The sequence below is a fragment of the Chiloscyllium plagiosum genome, chromosome 36 (assembly GCF_004010195.1).
Source record: "Chiloscyllium plagiosum isolate BGI_BamShark_2017 chromosome 36, ASM401019v2, whole genome shotgun sequence".
Lineage (NCBI taxonomy): Eukaryota > Metazoa > Chordata > Chondrichthyes > Orectolobiformes > Hemiscylliidae > Chiloscyllium > Chiloscyllium plagiosum.
The window spans coordinates 28,068,155-28,087,132 of record NC_057745.1 but is presented as its reverse complement, the minus strand read 5'-3'; positions in this window follow the sequence as shown (position 1 = coordinate 28,087,132).

Below are 18,978 nucleotides of genomic sequence, written 5' to 3'. Positions count from 1 at the left end.
GTTCATGTTCATGCTCATGTTCACGTTCACCAGTTCATCCTAATGTTCACGTTCATGTTCAGGTTCACCAGATCATGCTCATGTTCACGTTCATGTTCATGTTCACCAGTTCATCCTAATGTTCATGTTCATGCTCATGTTCATGTTCACCAGTTCATGCTCATGTTCACGTTCATGTTCACCAGTTCATGTTCATGTTCACGTTCATGCTCATGTTCACCAGTTCATGCTCATGTTCACGTTCATGCTCATGTTCACGTTCATGCTTATGTTCACCAGTTCATGCTCATGATCACGTTCATGCTCATGTTCACGTTCCTGCTCATGTTCACCAGTTCATGCTCATGTTCACGTTCATGCTCATGTTCACGTTCATGCTCATGTTCACCAGTTCATGCTCATGATCACGTTCATGCTCATGTTCACGTTCATGCTCATGATCACAAGTTCATGCTCATGTTCACGTTCATGTTCATGATCACAAGTTCATGCTCATGTTCATGTTCATGTTCACCAGTTCATGCTCATGTTCACCAGTTCATGCACATGATCACCAGTTCATGCTCATGTTCACGTTCATGTTCATGTTCATGCTCATGTTCACCAGTTCATGTTCATGTTCACCAGTTCATGCTCATGTTCGCCAGTTTATGCTCATGTTCACATTCATCCTAATGTTCACATTCATGCTCGTGTTCACCAGTTCAAGCTCACGTTCACCATTTCTTGCTCACATTCACCAGTCCATGCTCATGTTCACCAGTTCATGTGGAGTTAAAAATCCATGATCTTGTGACCTTGCTTTACTGATCTAAGAATCAAATGAACTCTGGGTAATATTTTAGAGTTTAATAAAATTCTGTCCAGATTAAAACTAGATTACCACAATATTTAAAACATTAATAGATAATAAGTTTCTTAATATTAATTTCAGGCATATCCGTATGCGAACTATTAAGACAATTCCAGGTTTCACAGTGTTGAGAACAAATCATTTCTTTTCAAGGGATGTTGGCTAATTAATTAAACTTAAGACAAGAGAGCTGAGCCCTTTGAAGCATTGATCACTTTGAAATGCCTGCTCAGACCACTTAAGCTGATTAACCCTTGATTGGCTATACATTGTATTTTCCAAATTGAGAGTGTGGTGCTAGCAAAGCACAGCAGATAAGCAGCATCCGAGGAGCAGGAAAATTGACTTTTAGGGCATGAGCCCATCATTAGGAATAAGGTATGTGAGCGGAGGGGATAGCGAGATAAAGGGGAGGGGGCTGGGGCTGGGGGGAAGGTAGCTGAGAGTGTGATAGGTGGATGGAGGTGGGGATAATGGTGATAGGTCAGAGAGGCAGGAAGGAAGATAAACAGGTAGCACAGGTCAAGAGGGTGGTGCTGAGTTGGAAGGTTGGAACTGGGATAAGGTGGGAGGAGGGGAAATGAGGAAATTGGTGAAGCCCACATTGATGCTCTGGGGTTGAAGGGTGGAAGATGAGGCGTTCTTCCTCCAGGCGTCGGGTGGTTAGGGTGTAGCATTAGAGGAGACCCAGGACCTGCATGTCCTTGGTGGAGTGGGAGGGGGAGTTGAAGTGTTCGGCCATGGGGCAGTGGGGTTGGTTGATGTGGGTGTCTTGGAGATGTTCCCTGAAGCGCTCTGCAAGTAGGCATCCTGTCTTCCCAATGTAGAGCATCAGAGCAATGGATACAATAAATAACATGTGTGAAAGTGCAGATAAAACTCTGATGGATGTGGAAGGCTTCCTTGGGGTCTTGGAGGGAGGTGTAGGTGCAGATTTTGCAATTCCTGAGATGGTAGGGGAAAGTCTCGGAGGGGAGGGTGGGTTGTTGGGGGGCATGGACCTGACAAGAGAGTCGTGGAGGGAATGGTCTTTACGGAAAGCAGATAGGGATGGGGAGGGAAATATATCTCTGGTGTGGGGTCCGTTTGTAGGTGGCGGAAATGGTGGAAGACAGTGCGATGTATTTGGAGGTTGGTGGGGTGGAAGGTGAGGACTGGCAGGGGCGGGGTTGGGGGTTCTGTCCTTGTTGTGGTTGGGGGGGTGGGGTTCAAGGGCGAAGGTGCGGGAAGTGGATGAAATGCGCTGGAGGTCATCATCAACCACGTGGGAGGAGAATTTACGGTCTTTGAAGAAGGAGGCCATCTAGTGTGTTCTGTGGTGGAACTGCTCCTCCAGGGAGCAGATAGACATTAGACAATAGACAATAGGTGCAGGAGAAGCCCATTCAGCCCTTCGAGCCTGCACTGCCATTCAATATGATCATGGCTGATCATTCCTAATCAGTATCCTGTTCCTGCCTTATCTCCATAAGACGGAGGAATTGGGAATAAGGGATAGCATTTTTACAAGAGGCAGGGTGGGAGGAGGTGTAGTTCAGATAGCTGTGGGGGTTGGTGGGTTTGTAGAAGATGCCCACGTTGAGTTGGTCACCGTTGATGAAGATGGAGAGGTCCAGGATGGGGAGGGAGGTGTCTGAGATGGTCCAGGTGAATTTAAGGTTGGCGTGGAATGTGTTTATGAAGTTGATGAACTGTTCAACCTCCTCATGGGAGTACAAGATGGCACCGATACAGTCATCGATGTAGCAGAGTAAAAGGTGGGGAGTGGTACCAGTGTACTACGGAAGATGGGCTGCTCTGTGTAGCCGACAAAGAGACAGGCATAGCTGGGACCCATACGGGTGCCCATGGTTACCCCTTTTTGTCTGGAGGAAATGGGAGAATTTAAAGGAGAAATTGTTGAGGGTGAGGACCAGTTCAGCCAAACGAATGAGAGTGTCAGTGGAGGGGTACTGGTGGCGGCGTTGTAGAGGAAGACACGGAGGGCTTGGAGGCCCGTGTCATGACGGATAGAGGTATATAGGGACTGGTTGAGGTGTTGATGGCCAGGGAAATGAAAGTCTTGGAGGAGGTGGAGGGTGTGGGTGATGTCCCGAAAGTTTGTGAGGAACTCCTGGACCAGGGGATAGGACAGTATCAAGGTAGGCGGAGATGAGATTGGTGGGGCAAGAGCAGGCTGTGACGATGGGTTGGCCGGGGTGGTCAGGCTTGTGAGTCTTGGGAAGGAGGTAGAATCGAGTGGTGCGGGGTTCCCGGACAACGAGGTTGGAGGCTGTGGGTGGGAGATCCCCCAAGGTGATGAGGTTGCGTACAGTCTGGGAGATGATGGTTTGGTGATGAGGGGATGAGGTCATGGTCAAGGAGGAAGATGTGTCTTCGAGCTGGTGCCTGGTTTCAGTGGTGTAGATGTCAGTATGCCAAACTCCATTGCTCCCCCGCCACCCCTTGTCCGCCAGTTTGATAGTAAGGTTGGGTTTGGAGCAAGGGGAGTATAGGGCTGTACATTGTGAGGGTGAGAGATTGGAATGGGTAAGAGGGGTGGACAGGTTGAGGTGGTCAATGTCCTGGCTTTGGGGCACAGTGGTAGTTTGGTGCACTGACCTCCACACTGCTGAAGACCTGTCCTACCTGTCCATCTTCTTTCCCACCTATCTGCTCCACCCTCCTGTCCGATCTATCACCTTTACCCCCACCTCCATCCATCTATTACACTCTAAGCTACTTTCCCCCCACCCTCTCCCATTTATCTCACCACCCCTTGGCTCACAGCTTCATTCCTAATGAAGGGCTTTTGCCCAAACCGTCGATTCTCCTGCCCCTCGGATGCTGCCTGACCTGCTGTGCTTTTCCAGCACCACACTCTCGACTCTGATCTCCAGCATCTGCAGTGCTCACTTTCTCAGAGTTTTCCAACATAGTCATTAAAAAACAATTCAAATGTTGCGATTTTCGATAGACCCAACTGAAGCCTTCATCAGGTCACACTGCTGTTTATAATATGCTGAGCTATAGAAAATCAGTGTCAGGATAATAAAGACATAGCTCTGCATTTGATTTGAATGAATGATAATGTATCGAATGTCTTCCACAGAGTGTGAACTTGCAGTGTGGGAAGGTGAAACTTTTTCAGTATGTTTTGAATCATTGATATAAACCATAGGGAAATGCTAATGGCCAACCAGCCACAAATGTTATTCAATATTCTGACACATCTCTGGAATTGTACTGTTGCCAATGAAAGTAACTTCTGTGGCCACATTGCAAACAGCAGTAATCTTCAGAAATGGGACTTTAGCCCCAAATGACCCAGCAAAGACCAACCAGATAAGCAATTAAAATGCTTCACGCTAATTAATCAATGGAAAGCTGCCCATTTCCTCTCTTTCTGATTTAAAAATGCTCTCCTCCTCAAGCTCTCCTAACGTGCACCCCCAAAGCTAAGATTCTCTTAAATTATAAATGCTGATGGGGCAGGATCTGATGATGCCACTGTGCTTTGATGACAATTTCAACTTTGACTTACTACAAAAATCTAGAACAGAGGGACCTAAGGATTCAGGTATATAATTCTTTGAAGTTTATGTCATATGCAGGCAGGGTGATTAAAAAGGTGTTTAGTGCATTTGCTTTCATTGCTCAGTCCTTTGAGTATAGAGGTTGGGACGTCATGTTAAGGTTTTTCAGGATATTGGTGAGGCTTCTTCTGGAATACTGTGTCCAGTTGTGGTCACCCTGCTATAGAAAGGATATTATTAAGCTGGAGAGGGTTCAGAACAGATTCACCAGGATGTTACCAGGTGTGGAGGGTTTGAGTTATAAAGAAAGGCATAGGCTGGAACGTTTTTCACTCGACCTTAGGAGGCTGAGGGGTGACCTTATAGAGGTTTATAAAATCATGGGAGACCTAGATAAGGTGAATAGCTAAGGTATTTTCCCTAAGGTGGGGGAATTCAAAACTAGGGGACATATTTTTGAGGTGAGAGGAGAGAGATTTAAAGAACACGAGGGGCAAATATTTTTACACAGTGGGTAGTTTGCGTGTGGAATGAACTCCTTGAGGAAGTGGTGGATGTGGATACAGTTACAACATTTAAAAGACATTTGGATAAGTGCGGAGATAGGAAAGGTTTGGAGGGATATGGGCCAAGTGCAGGCAGCTGGGACCAGTTTAGTTTGGGATAATGGTCAGCACGGACTGGTTGGACCGAAGGGTCTGTTTCCATACTGTATGGTTCTATGACTCTATAACAGCTTTTCCCCAACAGGTGAAGGCCAATGTGAAGAGGATTGTAGATTATGATGTCTTGGGATTCTAACATTCTATTATGAGAAGTTAAGAAGCTTCCTTTTTTGAGGGTGGATGGTAGCAGTGATACAGCGCTGAGTTAGTAATCCAGTAGCTACTAATCTGGAGTCAGGGGTTGAAGTAGCAACTGGGGAAATTTGGACTATTTCACTAATGAAAACCTGAATCTAAAAAGTAGTGACCATACAGTTACCAGATTATTGCAAAGGGCATCTGATTCACAAATATCCTAGAGGGAAAGGGCACTCTGATCTTAACTGTTTCAGCTTATAAGTGACTCCAGCTGGTAGAATGGGAATTCAATTAATAAAATCTGGAATTGAAAGCTTGTCTCAGTAATGGTTACCATGAAACCATCATCGATTGCTGTAAAAACCCATTTAGTTTACTAATATACTTCAGGGAAAGAAAGCTGCTGTACAGGCAGTTCCTGGGTAATGAATGGGTTCACTTCTGGAGTCCATTGGCAGGTTGTCATGCCTTACTGAAGAGCTACAATTATTTTTGTTTTTATACCCAACCCTGCCACATGGTATCCCGTCTGTCATAAATGTCCTGTACCTTTACTATTCAGATATGTCTCTATAAAGGCTATATCAGGGATGCTCATTAATGCAGAATTGGAGAATCTCAAATATCTTCAAGGATTGTGGTGCTGAGGGAAATCGCACAGATGTGGATGGACAAAGGACTTTGCTTTTAAAACCAAGATTACTTACACTGTGAAAACAGGCCCTTCGGCCCAACAAGTCCACACCGCCCCGCCGAAGCGCAACTCACCCATACCCCTACATCTACATCTACCCCTTACCTAACACTACAGGCAATTTAGCATGGCCAATTCACCTGGCCTGCACATCTTTGGACTGTGGGAGGAAACCGGAGCACCCGGAGGAAACCCACAGAGTCGCCTGAGGCGGGTATTGAACCCAGGTCTCTGGCGCTGTGAGGTAGCAGTGTTAACCGCTGTGCCACCGTGCCGCCCATTTGAACAACAGAATTTTGGTTAAGCTGAAGTTAATCCAGGGTGTAACGGAGGAGAGGCTCAAGTCATATTTCAATCTGCTTTCTCTGGCCTTGTTCAGGCCAATGGACAGCAAGACTCTACTACTGGTCTTTCACAATCTCCTTTACTCCAGGCCAGCTGCTGGTTTGCTTCTTAACTGCACTATGTAAGATCTCCCTTTTATTCAGGTCTCACCTTCTTGTTGAATCTGGTGGTATCCATTCAACTGCCACATTGGCAAGGTATGGATTGGGTGGAGGACCGTGTGTCCTGCCTGTCTCAGTCATCGATCTGTCATGATGTCCCAGAGATGCCTCTGGCCAGTCCTCTGTAGCATTCCTTCATTGGCAATGATGCTATTTCTTTTACGGATGTCATTCTCCAAATCACTGGAGATGTTGCTTCCTGCACAAGGGAAGTGATTGAGGTCCTCAATGCTCTGATGTCCAATCGTGATGGGTCGGAGTTGGGGACCTTGTTGCCATCAAACCATCATCGTCTTGGTCCTCTTACAGCCAATGTGTAGACCAGTCTTGGTGCCACTGCTGTTGACCATGTCTTGGAGCAACTTCTTTGGCCAGCAAGACAATGTCATCTCTAAATTCCAGCTCTGTCTACTGGTGGTAGTGCCATGGGATGCCAAAGTCTGCACCACCATCACCTTCCTCAACATAAAATCAGTAATGAAGAGGAAAAGAAATTGGTAGAGTACGTACTCTTGCTGGGCTATTACAACTGAGATTGGAGGAAGGTACTCTACTGATCTAGTCGCACCACTCCATTGGTCACAACATGTATGTAAACCATTTACCCAGTTATCAATGTGACCAATTGTATAAGTTCTATATATTAGATTCAGAATAAAATGATCCATTAACCATATTTCTTTGAAAAGCAACAAAATTGTTGATTTATTATAGCAAGACTTACTCAACAAAGAAACAAGACTGACTAACACATAGCTTGGAATATGAAGGCATGAAAATTTAATTTTCTAAATAACCTCAATGTATGCACACACACAAAAACACTTATATGTATACATACACACACATAAACACATCCAAAACACATACTCTCTCACACACATACAAACAAGTACACTCAAACACATATACAGTACACACACATAAACACACTCAAACACACACACAAAAAGCACATATAAAAACATAATTTTCAACAACATACACACACCCACACACACACTCACTTTCTCAAACATACACACTCAAACCCATACATAAACACACACAAACACTCCTATTTTCTTTGCAAATATCAACTTTGGAAAAATTATTTTAACTAAAATAATTGTCATTTATCAAAGAATAAATGGATAATATAGCAAGTGTTTCCAATCGCTTTCAGTCTTGTGGCCTTGTTAACGTAGACAGGACCACTGGACACAGACAGTTGTCACGAGTTGCATGTTGGTGTGCCTCTAGAATGTCTTCAGATGCAGTTCATTCAGCAGATTAAAAGGACAGCTTCGAGAGGGCTGCCAAGAACAGAAGCTTTGGTTTATCAGCTCTTGCCTGGGCTCCTGGAAAAAGATTTCTCAGTAAGGTGGCAAAGGTACCTAATGCTTTACACCCTACTCCCCAAATGAACAATTTAAAAATGCCACTCTCCTGATGGCTGTAAACTCAGACATGTGACTTCCAGTAAACCCAAGCAGTCAGCTGAAGACTTGACTTCCAGGAAGTGCCTCTTTTTTTTTTAAGACAAGTGTTGCACAATATCTATTTAGTGACTTGAAGAAGAAACAGGTCCAGTTGTCTTCTCAGTAATCAAAATGAATCAATTTCCAAAATCCTTTAGATGCGAATGCTCAAAACAAAAATCATGAAAGGAAACACCTTCGCAATAGTATTCCTGTGTTGACATTGAAGGAGTTTGTGCTGCTTGTGCTGGTCACGACACAGCAGTTGGAGTTCTCGCATAAAGCTTTGAAGCATCCCACTACAGGATGCCATGCTGTCTTGTGATAAACTGGAGTGACTGCCAATGGACACAATCAAAAACCTTCTTGGAATCAATGAAGTTTTTAACAAGTGCTTTGAGGTCAGTGCTGCAGAAAAAGCAAGTCGTGGCCATTGATGCATGCATGTGAAATTCTCTGTGGGTTATTTAAATTACAGCTTTAATCCACTTCTTTTAAAGAAAAAGTTGTGGCAACAGCTTTCTCCTTCCAGGTACACTTCAAAGAAACTAAACATGCTGTAACAGTCCATCTGGTTGAGTTTTCCTTTTTTGTCAGCTCTCAGTAATTTGTTTCCTGTAAACTTACTTATTTTATTCTTAATTATTTTGCCCTACTTTTTGCCATTTTCCATTATCTGCCTATTTTCTGTATAATTTCATCTTCAATTTTCTTCCTTGCCAAAACCAAAATCAAGGAGAACAGATTTCCTGGTTATTCATCCATTCACTGTCTGTGGGACGCATGCTGAGTGCACATTGACTGCTGTGTTTGCTGACGGAACAGCAATGACTGCAGTTCAGAAAATAATCAATTGGTTATGACGTGTTTTGATATGGCAGTGTAACAATATAATCCATAAAGGTCAGTGCAATTAACTGGAGAGGGGAGGGGGAGCAATTCGTAAATAATGATCGTGGGGGGGTGGGGGAAGAAGGAAGCTGTGATTAGGAAATCACAGCCATAAATGAGGGAATGGTGATTGGAAGGTTAAGGAATAGTTGGCAGTGTACACTGCTCTTTGAATGTAGCCCTCCAGCTCCTTATTCATGTAATTATACTATAATCACTTACACTTGTGGGTAGCAACCTGCAATGGCTCCTTTCAGAGAGCCCCAACCAGGTCATATTTAAGTCCTGTTTTCCAACGTGTAGGCACCACAAACTATAGAGCAACCAAAGTTACTGCAGAGGCTTCAAATAGATGTTAAGCCGCTAATGTACTATGCACCAAGGCATACACACATCTCACTGTAAGCTACCTTATTATCTTTCACCAGTGTAGCACAAAACTACACATCTGGGTTGTACTGTTGGGAATTTCCTATCTGACATTTTGAAGAAAACAAAATCCAAGAAACAAAGCCCTCACAATCAACTTTCTCAGCCATTAGATCACAAGACAACTCTTTACACATATTGACAATTTTTTTGGGAAATCAATTCTACCATTAACAATTTGTTTTGGAAACTCCATAGCCTTGATGGCTTTGGCAATTTAAGGCAGATAAACATCATCATCAATGAGAATGTTTCAACTGTTCCCTAACAGAGGGAAGAGTTGTCCTGACCAGATATTTCTACACTTACTTTCTTAAAAAGCTTTGATCTCCAAGTTGATCTTAAAAAACTATTCCTCTCCAGGCAACGATTGGAAAACTGAGCAGAAGAAATCTGTCTGAGTGGGCTAGGGATATATATCTATTCAAACTAGGTCATCAATGTATTCCCTTGATTGGAATCTCACAATCTGTTAGAACTCTCCAATTTGAGAATGCAGCATTTACACTGCAAAAGGCAATTACCATGCAAATTCACAACAGCTGAATGTGAACAGCCAAGGGGAAGCTATGTTGCACTGACAATAAATCACCAACATGAAGCATTCACTCTTCTGTTTACAAACCCAATTACAGGCTGGAAATTCAGTGTAGGGAATGGGAGTTTTCAGAGGGACCTCTGGCCACACTAAAGATCCACAAGGCAGACTTTAGAAAGTTCTATTGAGAGTCTGCATGGCACTAATACAATGTGCTTTCTGAATAAATAACATTTAATGTCAGAGTATGATCTTCATCACTAAGAAGAGTACTTTGATCAAAGGGTCACTTTGCTCACTTTCCCTTCTTTTGAAATCTCTGAAGGGATTACTTGTGTGAACCCAGAACAGCAACTCTGAGGGCTACACTGGTGAGCTTGGATTATTGCTGAGGTTAGGAGAGAAAGGGACCAGCCTTGAGCATTGGGTCAATGATAGAGAGGGCTGAGCCCACGCAACACTCGGTGGTCTGTCAGGGATGTTCAAGACACTGGGAGCATCCATGAGTGGGGGCATGGAGGAAGAGGTTGGAGATGATGTCCTGCCCTTTGGAGTGTGAAGCTTCTTTTATTTTGAAATTCAACATGAGATCTATATCCCTTAACATGCCCCTGGAGAACTGGGCATATGATCAATTAGGTGCCCAAGAATTTTCCTATCTGCTCCCATTATTGGTGAGGCTCTGCCCTGCTGTCAGTGGCTGGGGAAATCAGCTCTTATAGCTATCCTTCCATCACATTGATTTGAGCAGAAAATGGTGAGACATAGATGCATGTTGCTAACAATGTGAACAGAAACTTAACTAACTGCCTTGGTTCTCTAACAGTGCTTGTGTTACATTTCTGAACAGTCGTATTTGATTTTTCTGACCATGTCATTGTTTGTCAAGCCACAAAAGGAATAAATAGCTCTTCTTCCATGCATCAAAAAGGATGTTATTTTTGTCTGGAAGAGAAGACAAAATGCCGATGTGTGGTAATGTAATGAGACTGTGAAAGAATGTAAACACTGTCCCTAGTGTATCATAACAGTCTGTCACATAGACACTGCAATTTCATCTTAAATTTGCTCATTGTCTTGTGTATGGATTACTGATGGTGTGATCTACCTCGATTTACATCACAGGAGGCCATTCAATCTATCGTACCTGCGCTGGCTCTGTCACAGTTATCGAATTAAACTGATTTCTGATGTTCCTTCCCCACAGCTCTGCAAAGTTTCCTTTTCAAATGTACGATTCCTTCCACATTACAATTGAAACTGTTTCTGACTCTTTTCAGTCAAATCATAATAACCTGCTGCGCAAAGAAAATACCTTCCTCACCCTCAGTTCAGTGCTGCCTTGCCAATTGTCATAAATGTGTGTCCTCTGGTAAGCCTCATATAAGGTACACAATACAGGGTTCAGTTAACTCAGGTCATTGGTTTGCAATGCAGGGGGTCAGCAATAGCATCAGTTCAATGACTGTACTGGCTGAAGTCAGCCTGAATGTCCCACACCCCCCCAACCTTCAGATTAAAACTCCACCAACACTTCACTTTCTAATGAGTTGTTCAGCTTTCTGGGATGTTAGCAATGTTAATAAACATGAGAGGGTTAGTCTCGGAGCTGTGGAGAAGCTTCACCCACTCTGATATATAACAGAGCCACTAGGTGGAGCACTGGGCAGTTTTAGGCTTCTGTGCAGTTGAAGTTGGAGACAGATATTTCTTCTATTTATCACAGTGGCTCAGCAGTTAGCACTGCTGCCTCACAGCACCAGGGTCTCAGGTTCAATTCTAGCTGTGGGTGACTGTCTGTGTGGAGTCTGCACATTCTCCCTGTGTCTGTGTGGGTTTCCTCCCACATTCCAAAGATGTGCAGGCCAGGTGAATTGGCCATGCTAAATTGTCCATAGTTGTCAGGTGCATTAGTCAGAGGGGGGTGGGTCAGTGTGGACCTGTTGGGCTGAAGGGCCTCTTTCCACACTATAGGGAGTCCATTCTAATCATATAACCTTCAGTGTGATGTAACCTGTACATGGCTCCTAAGATCCAGTAAAGTATATCTTATTACATAAATCGGTGGCAAACAGGGCCGTTGCACTACACATACACACGGACACAGACTCCCACACATGCACCCCCTTACAGACTTAAGACACTCTGTATACACACACATACTTTCTCACACTCACAACTCCCACCCCAGACAGACACACACACAGACAAACAAAGGCCCACATGCATACATATATTTTGTGTGGTGAAATTTTTTGGTACTTTCAGAGTTACATTGCACTTTGCTCAAAAACCACATATATTCATGTAGAACTCTGAGCTCAAAAACTGCATGAATTTATGTAAAACTCTGTTATTCCATTCAACGTGAACAAACTATCAATGATATACCAAATAAAGGGAAGCAAGCAAGCCAACATTATTATTAAAAATGCCTGTAAAAATAATTTCCTTGAAATAAGATTTTATCAATAATATCTGCAACCTTAGCAATGCAAACAATTCTAAGTGATAAGAGAAATTGACAAATCTGGTCTTTGTAAAAGACCAATATAGAATCTCAGAACCTGTAATATGTTTCAATCATTCAACCAATTCAGCACTTGTCATCCAATGCAAATAAACGCATTGCATTTAACTTGGTTTTAATGTTGTCAAGTGTATGCAAAATAAATTTGAGATCATTATTGAGTCATATCAAATTATCAAGAAATACAGCTCTAGCTATCACCATTGTTAACAGCTAACCCGAGAATGCAACTTAAAAAAAAAGGTTTTGTGATTTACACATGAAAGAAGTGAAACTATCACTGTATTCTAACAGATGAAAGGCTTAACAGACAATCAATTATTCAATGTATAATTTCAGTTACATCACACTGCAAATTTTTGCTATAAATTCTGTGTTATGATCCACAATCACCTGATGAAGGAGCGTCGCTCCGAAAGCTAGTGTGCTTCCAATTAAACCTGTTGGACTATAACCTGTTGGTGTTGTGTGATTTTTAACTTATTACATAAAGTAAGTGTTTTTTCTGCGAAGACTTATTTATGTTTGATCCTTCCCTATAAACCAGTGGAAAGCCCCTAAAGAAGCATAGGAAGAAGGATTGGGGACAATGCTCTACCCAATGCACCAGGCCTTATGGTTAGAACGGTTGCCAGCCCACACATTGGAGGATATAGGTTGCTTCTGGTGTTCTTCCATATCAGCCTGGTTGTGAAACTAGTGAACTATAACTCAGAACAATCCTTATTTCAACAGAAGGTTCAGAGCAGACTCTTTTATACAATATAAAGTCATGCAATTGCCTACCAGTCAAGATCGTGCACCAGGGAAGCAATCCAGATCAAAGACACCTGGCCCAGAAACACCATTCCCTCCAGTTTTTACTGTCAAAAACCTCCAACAAAAATGCCTTGCATTCATGTAGCACTTCTAACATATCAAATGGCCCCACGGTTTTTGGAAGATGCACAAGGAACACGTCCCTGAATCCACAGCCCAGTGTTTGTCAAGGTTTTGAAGTGAACCATTCTGGCAATGCAGGCGTTACCTAACCTCTGATAGCCATCACCATAGATTGTTTGAAGTGGTAACATTGACAATAGTCAGAGTGAAAGACAGGAACGCACATACCATTCATTGAGGTTGGCACGGCAAGTGAGTCTGAAGCTGCTTGATATCTTGTATTTGGAAGAATGATGCTGATAGGTTTGTGAATATGGATTGTTAACCAAGTGCGCGGAACTTTGACTTAAACACCTAGAATTGAATGGAGGTCCTCAACAACCCCCCTTTCCTTCTCTACCAATATTTTGGGAAATAATGGATAATACTTGGCTTTTTGTCTGAATAAATTAAAAATGCTTTGAATATTTCTTGTTCCTATAACAGATTTGCTTAGTATATAGATGTAAAAATACATATTACAGTTTGCAACTATGATAAAATATGCTGGTTACACAAATCATATTGAATTTATGTTTAGTCAACTCAGGCAACTTAATAACTTCCCACATTTCAGATTGACAGTCCAGCAATTAATGAGGATCTACTGACCTCTCCTGGTGGTGTCGACTTAAAAGAAATCTCTATCAGAATTTTTCAAAATATACCTTTCAAAATTTAATGGACAATTGAAGATGTTTTACAACCAACTTTACATAATTTTATGGTTACTTTTCTTTGTAAACTCTTTCTTTTTCATGTGTTTATTTAACTCTAATTGGATAGCAGTATTTAAGACATGATTGAGTGAGTCAATGTATTTTATAAAAAGGTGAAATGCTATTTTTCAAGCAATTTAATTAAGTTACTTTTGTGGGTTCTGATTAGTTGGGGGGTGGAGGAAGGGTTATGTTGGTTACTCCATCTTCATTAGTTCCTCATTGTAGTTTCATTACTATCATTGAAGAAAGTGGAGTCACAGGTAGGTAAGATAGTGAAGGAGCCTTTCCATGGTATGCTTTCCTTTATTGTTCAGAGCATTGAGTACAGGAGTTCAGAAGTCATGTTGTGCCTGTACAGGACATTGGTTAGGCCACTTTTGGAATATTGTGTGCAAGTCTGGTCTCCCTCCTATTGGAAGGATGTTGTGAAACTTGAAAGGGTTCAGAAAAGATTTGCAAGGATGTTGCCAAGGTGGAAGATTTGAGCTATAGGGAGAGGCTGAATAGGTGGCTGTTTACCGTGTAGCGTCAGAGGCTGAGGGGTTTCCTTATAGAGGTTTATAAAATCATAAGGGGCATGGATAGGATAAATAGACAAGCTCTTTTCCCTGGGTTGGGGGAGTCCAGAATTTGAGGGCATAAGTTTAGGGTGAGAGGGGAAAGATTTAAAAGGGACCTAAGGGGTAACATTTTCACATAGAGAGTGGTACATGAATGAAATGAGCTGCCAGAGGAATTGGTGGAGGCTGGTACAATTACATTTAATTGGCATCTGGATGGGTATATGAATAGGAAGGGTTTAGAGGGATATGGGCCAAATTTTGACAAATGGGACTAGATCAGGTTAGGATATCTGGTTGGCACGGATGAGTTGGACCGAAGGGTTTGCTTCCATGCTGTACATCTCTATCATTCTATGTGTAGACCATTCAGCCCCTCAACTGCTGCACCATTGATGGCTAAACTGATTGTGGCCTTAACTTCTCTTTCTGCCCACTCCCATTAACATTTCATTCGCTTGTTCATCAAGAAACTATTTACCTCTGACATAAAAATATTCAGTGGCCCTGACTCAACCAGTCTTTAGGGAAGAAAATTCCAAGGGCTCACCTCCCTTTGAGAGAAATAAAAATCTCCTCATAGCCTTTGAGAAGGCGGCTGATATTGTTGCCTTTATTTGTCAAGGCATACAGTTGTAAGAGCAGAGAAGTGATGCTGATAATCTATAAAATGTTGGGTAGGACACAGCGAGTGCAGTTATGGAATCCACATTATAGGAGAGATTAGATTAGATTACTTAGTGTGGAAACAGGCCCTTCGGCCCAACAAGTCCACACCGACCCTCAGAAGAGCAACCCACCCTGACCCATTCCCTTACATTTACCCTTCACCTAACACTACGGGCAATTTAGCATGGCCAATTCACCTAACCTGCATATTTTTGGACTGTAGGAGGAAACTGGAGCACCCGGAGGAAACCCACGCAGACATGGGGAGAATGCGCAAACTCCACACAGACAGTTGCCTGAGGTGGGAATTGAACTCGAGTCTATGCCGCTGTGAGGCAGCAGTGCTAACCACTGTGCCACCATGCCGAGAGATGTGATAGCTCAGGACAGGGTGTAGAGGAGATTTACCAGGATGTTGCCTGAACCGGAGAGTTTAGTTATGAAGAGAGATTGTACAGACTAGAGTTGTTTTCTTTAGAGCAGAAGAGATTGAGAGGGAAACATGATTGAGATGTGTAAGATTATGAGGGGCATATATAAAATAGACAGGAAGAAATATTTCCCCTTGGTGGCCAGGATCAATGGCCATGGGGCATAGATTTAAGTCAGAAGGTTTATAAGAGTATGTGAAGAAAATAATTCTCACCCAGAGTCCCAGAATCTGGAACTCACTGCTTGGAAGGATGGTAGGTGCAGAAACCCTCATAATATTGAAGAAGTATTTAGATGTGCACTTTTGAAGCCAAAGCATAGAAAGGTATGCATTAAGTATTGCAAAATAGGATTAGAACAGTTAGTCAGTTGTTTTTGATTGGTGCAGACTTGATGGGCTGAAGGGTCTTTCTCTGTACTGGAGACCTCTATGGCCCTAAGGCTTTAGTCATCTTAAATAGGGGGCCCCTTATTCTAAACTTTGTCTGCTAGTTCCAGTTCTTCCACAAGGGAAACGCCCTTTCAGCATTTACCCTGTCAAACATTTATCCTCAGAATCATATGTATTTCCATTAGATCACCTTCTGAATTCCAATGGATATAGTGTGCAACCTTTCTTCATAACATAACCTTCCCATTCCATGAATCAACTGAGTAATCCTTCTCTGAACTGATTCTAATATATATATAATAAAATACACTTTTTAAAAACAAGAAAACCAAAACTGCACATGGCTTCCCAGGTGTTGTATTCCTAATATATTTTAGAACATAGAACATAGAACAATACAGCGCAGAACAGGCCCTTCGGCTCTTGATGTTGCGCCAACCTGTGAACTATTCTTAGCTCGTCCCCCTACACTATCCCAAAATCATCCATGTTACAAGGCAACAAAACAACCCTACTGCTTTATTCCATTCATCTTGCAACATTTCATTTGCCTTCCTAATCACTTGATGTTCCTCCATTTTAACTTTATGATTCAAATTCCAAGACCACCAGACCCCTCTGTTCTTCCAAGTTCTGTCTTATTATTGCCCTTATTTAAGTTTAAAATACTAGTCTTAGAACCATGTTTCTCTCCCTCAATCTGAATGTGATATTCAGTCATGTTACGGTCTCTGCTACCTCGGGGCACCTTGAGTATGAGGCCATTTCTTAGTCCAGTCTCATTCTACATTACTAGCTTTAGTATAGCCTGCTCTCTGGCTTGCTCTAGAATGTGCTACTCTAATAAACTTTCCAGAAACACTTCATTAATTCTTCATCTAGTCTGCAGTGGTTCAAGAAGGCAGCTCACCACCACCTTCTCAAGGGGAATGAGGGACAGGCAGTAAAGGTTAGTTGGCCAGTGATGCCCATGTCCCATGAACAAATACTAAAAGGTTGCCAGTCTGATTCATTCAATCTAAATATGGATTAAAATCACCTTCAATTATTGCCACACTTTTCGAACAAGAGTCTATTATTTCTGTCCATTTACTACATCCTACAGTTTAGTTGCTGTCAGGAGACCTATAAACCACTGCAACAAAACCCTTTACTATCTTCCATCTCGAACAACTCAATCATTCTTTAAGAACTTAATTAAATGGCAGATCTTTATGGTCCTATTGTACTGGAAACGGTTCCCTTTTTGTGTGCATTTGATACATTTTATTACTTTTCTTGGGGTTAGTTAGCAATAAAATTCCTTTCTCTTTCATTCAAGAAAACCATGTAATTAGCTCCTTATAATTAATAAATTAATTTTGACTAGTACCCCGGTTTAATTGAAGTGTGATACAGCTGCAGGCAATAAAGAATAAAATACATTTGTTACTTCTCACCCAGGAGATTAAACAGGGAGGCCAATCCCTCTTCACTTAGTCATAATGATAAGTGAGCTGTTAACTGCAACAGAGCATTGTGACATGGTTTTTAGGATCATAAGTGGGCCTTTTAATTTGTCATTTAAGACTCAGCCTAGTTTTATTTAAAGCAATTACAACAAACTTAGTTTTAACAGGCACCTTACGAACTGCTATTCTTGATAAATCGGCAAAAAATTATATACCTCGAGTGCCATGAAATTTACTGTCCAGTTATTATAGCATTTAATTTATTTATTTCATTGTAAATATACATGGTGTTCAACCGAATGGCCACATGAAATGTCAACAGCTGATTCAATTTTGAGTCGTAGAGTCATAGAGACGTCCAGCACAGAAACAGACTCTTCGGTCCAACTTGTCCATGCCAACCAAATATCCCAAATTAATTTAGTCCCATTTGCCAGCACTTAGCCCGTATCCCTCTCAACCTTTCCCATTCATATACCCACCCAGATGCCTTTTAAATGTTGTAATTGTACCAGCCTCCACCACTTCCTCTGGCAGCTCATTTCATACAAGCACGATCCTCTGCATGTAAAAGTTACCCCTTAGGTACCTTTTATATCTTTCCCCTCTCACCTTAAACCTATGCCCTCTACTTCTGGACTCCTACAACACATGGAAAAGACTTTGTCTATTTGTACTATTCATGCCCCTTATGATTTTGTAAACCTGTATAAGGTCACCCCTCAGCCTCCGATGCTCCATGGAAAATAACCCCAGCCTATTCAGTCTTTCCCTATAGCTGAAACTCTCCAACCCTGGCAACATCCTTGTAAATCTTTTCTGGACCCTTTCAAGTTTCACAACATCCTTCCTTTAGGGGCGAGACCAGAATTGCCCACAATATTCCAAAAGTGGTCGAGCCAACATCGTGTACAGCCACAATATGATCTCCCAACTCCTATACTCAATATTCTGACCAATAAAGGAATGAATATCAAGTGCCTTCTTCACTATCCTATCTACCTATCAAGGAGCATTGAGCCTGCACTCCAAGGTGGAAAAGGTTGAGATTCTGAAGGGAGATTACAGAGAGCTACGCAGAAATTTAAAAAGGAGGTCTTCAAGAGTAGTAATATCTGGATTACTCCCAGTGCTACGAGCTAGTGAGGGCAGGAATAGGAGAATAGAGCAGATGAATGCATGGCTGAGGAGCTGGTGTATGGGAGAAGGATTCACATTTTTGGATCATTGGAATCTCTTTTGGGGTAGAAGTGTCCTGTACAAGAAGGACGGATTGCACCTAAATTGGAAGGGGACTAATATACTGGCAGGGAAATTTGCTAGAGCTGCTCAGGAGGATTTAAACTAGTAAGGTGGGGTGTGGGACCCAGGGAGATAGTGAGGAAAGAGATCGATCTGAGACTGGTACAGTTGAGAAAACAGAAGCAAGTCAAACAATCAGGGCAGGCAGGGACAAGGTAGGACTAATAAATTAAATACAAGGGGCCTAACGGGGAAGGCAGATGACCTCAGGGCATGGTTAGGAACATGGGACTTGGAAATCACAGCAATTACAGAAACATGGCTCAGGGACGGGCAGGACTGGCAGCTTAATGTTCCAGGATACAAACGCT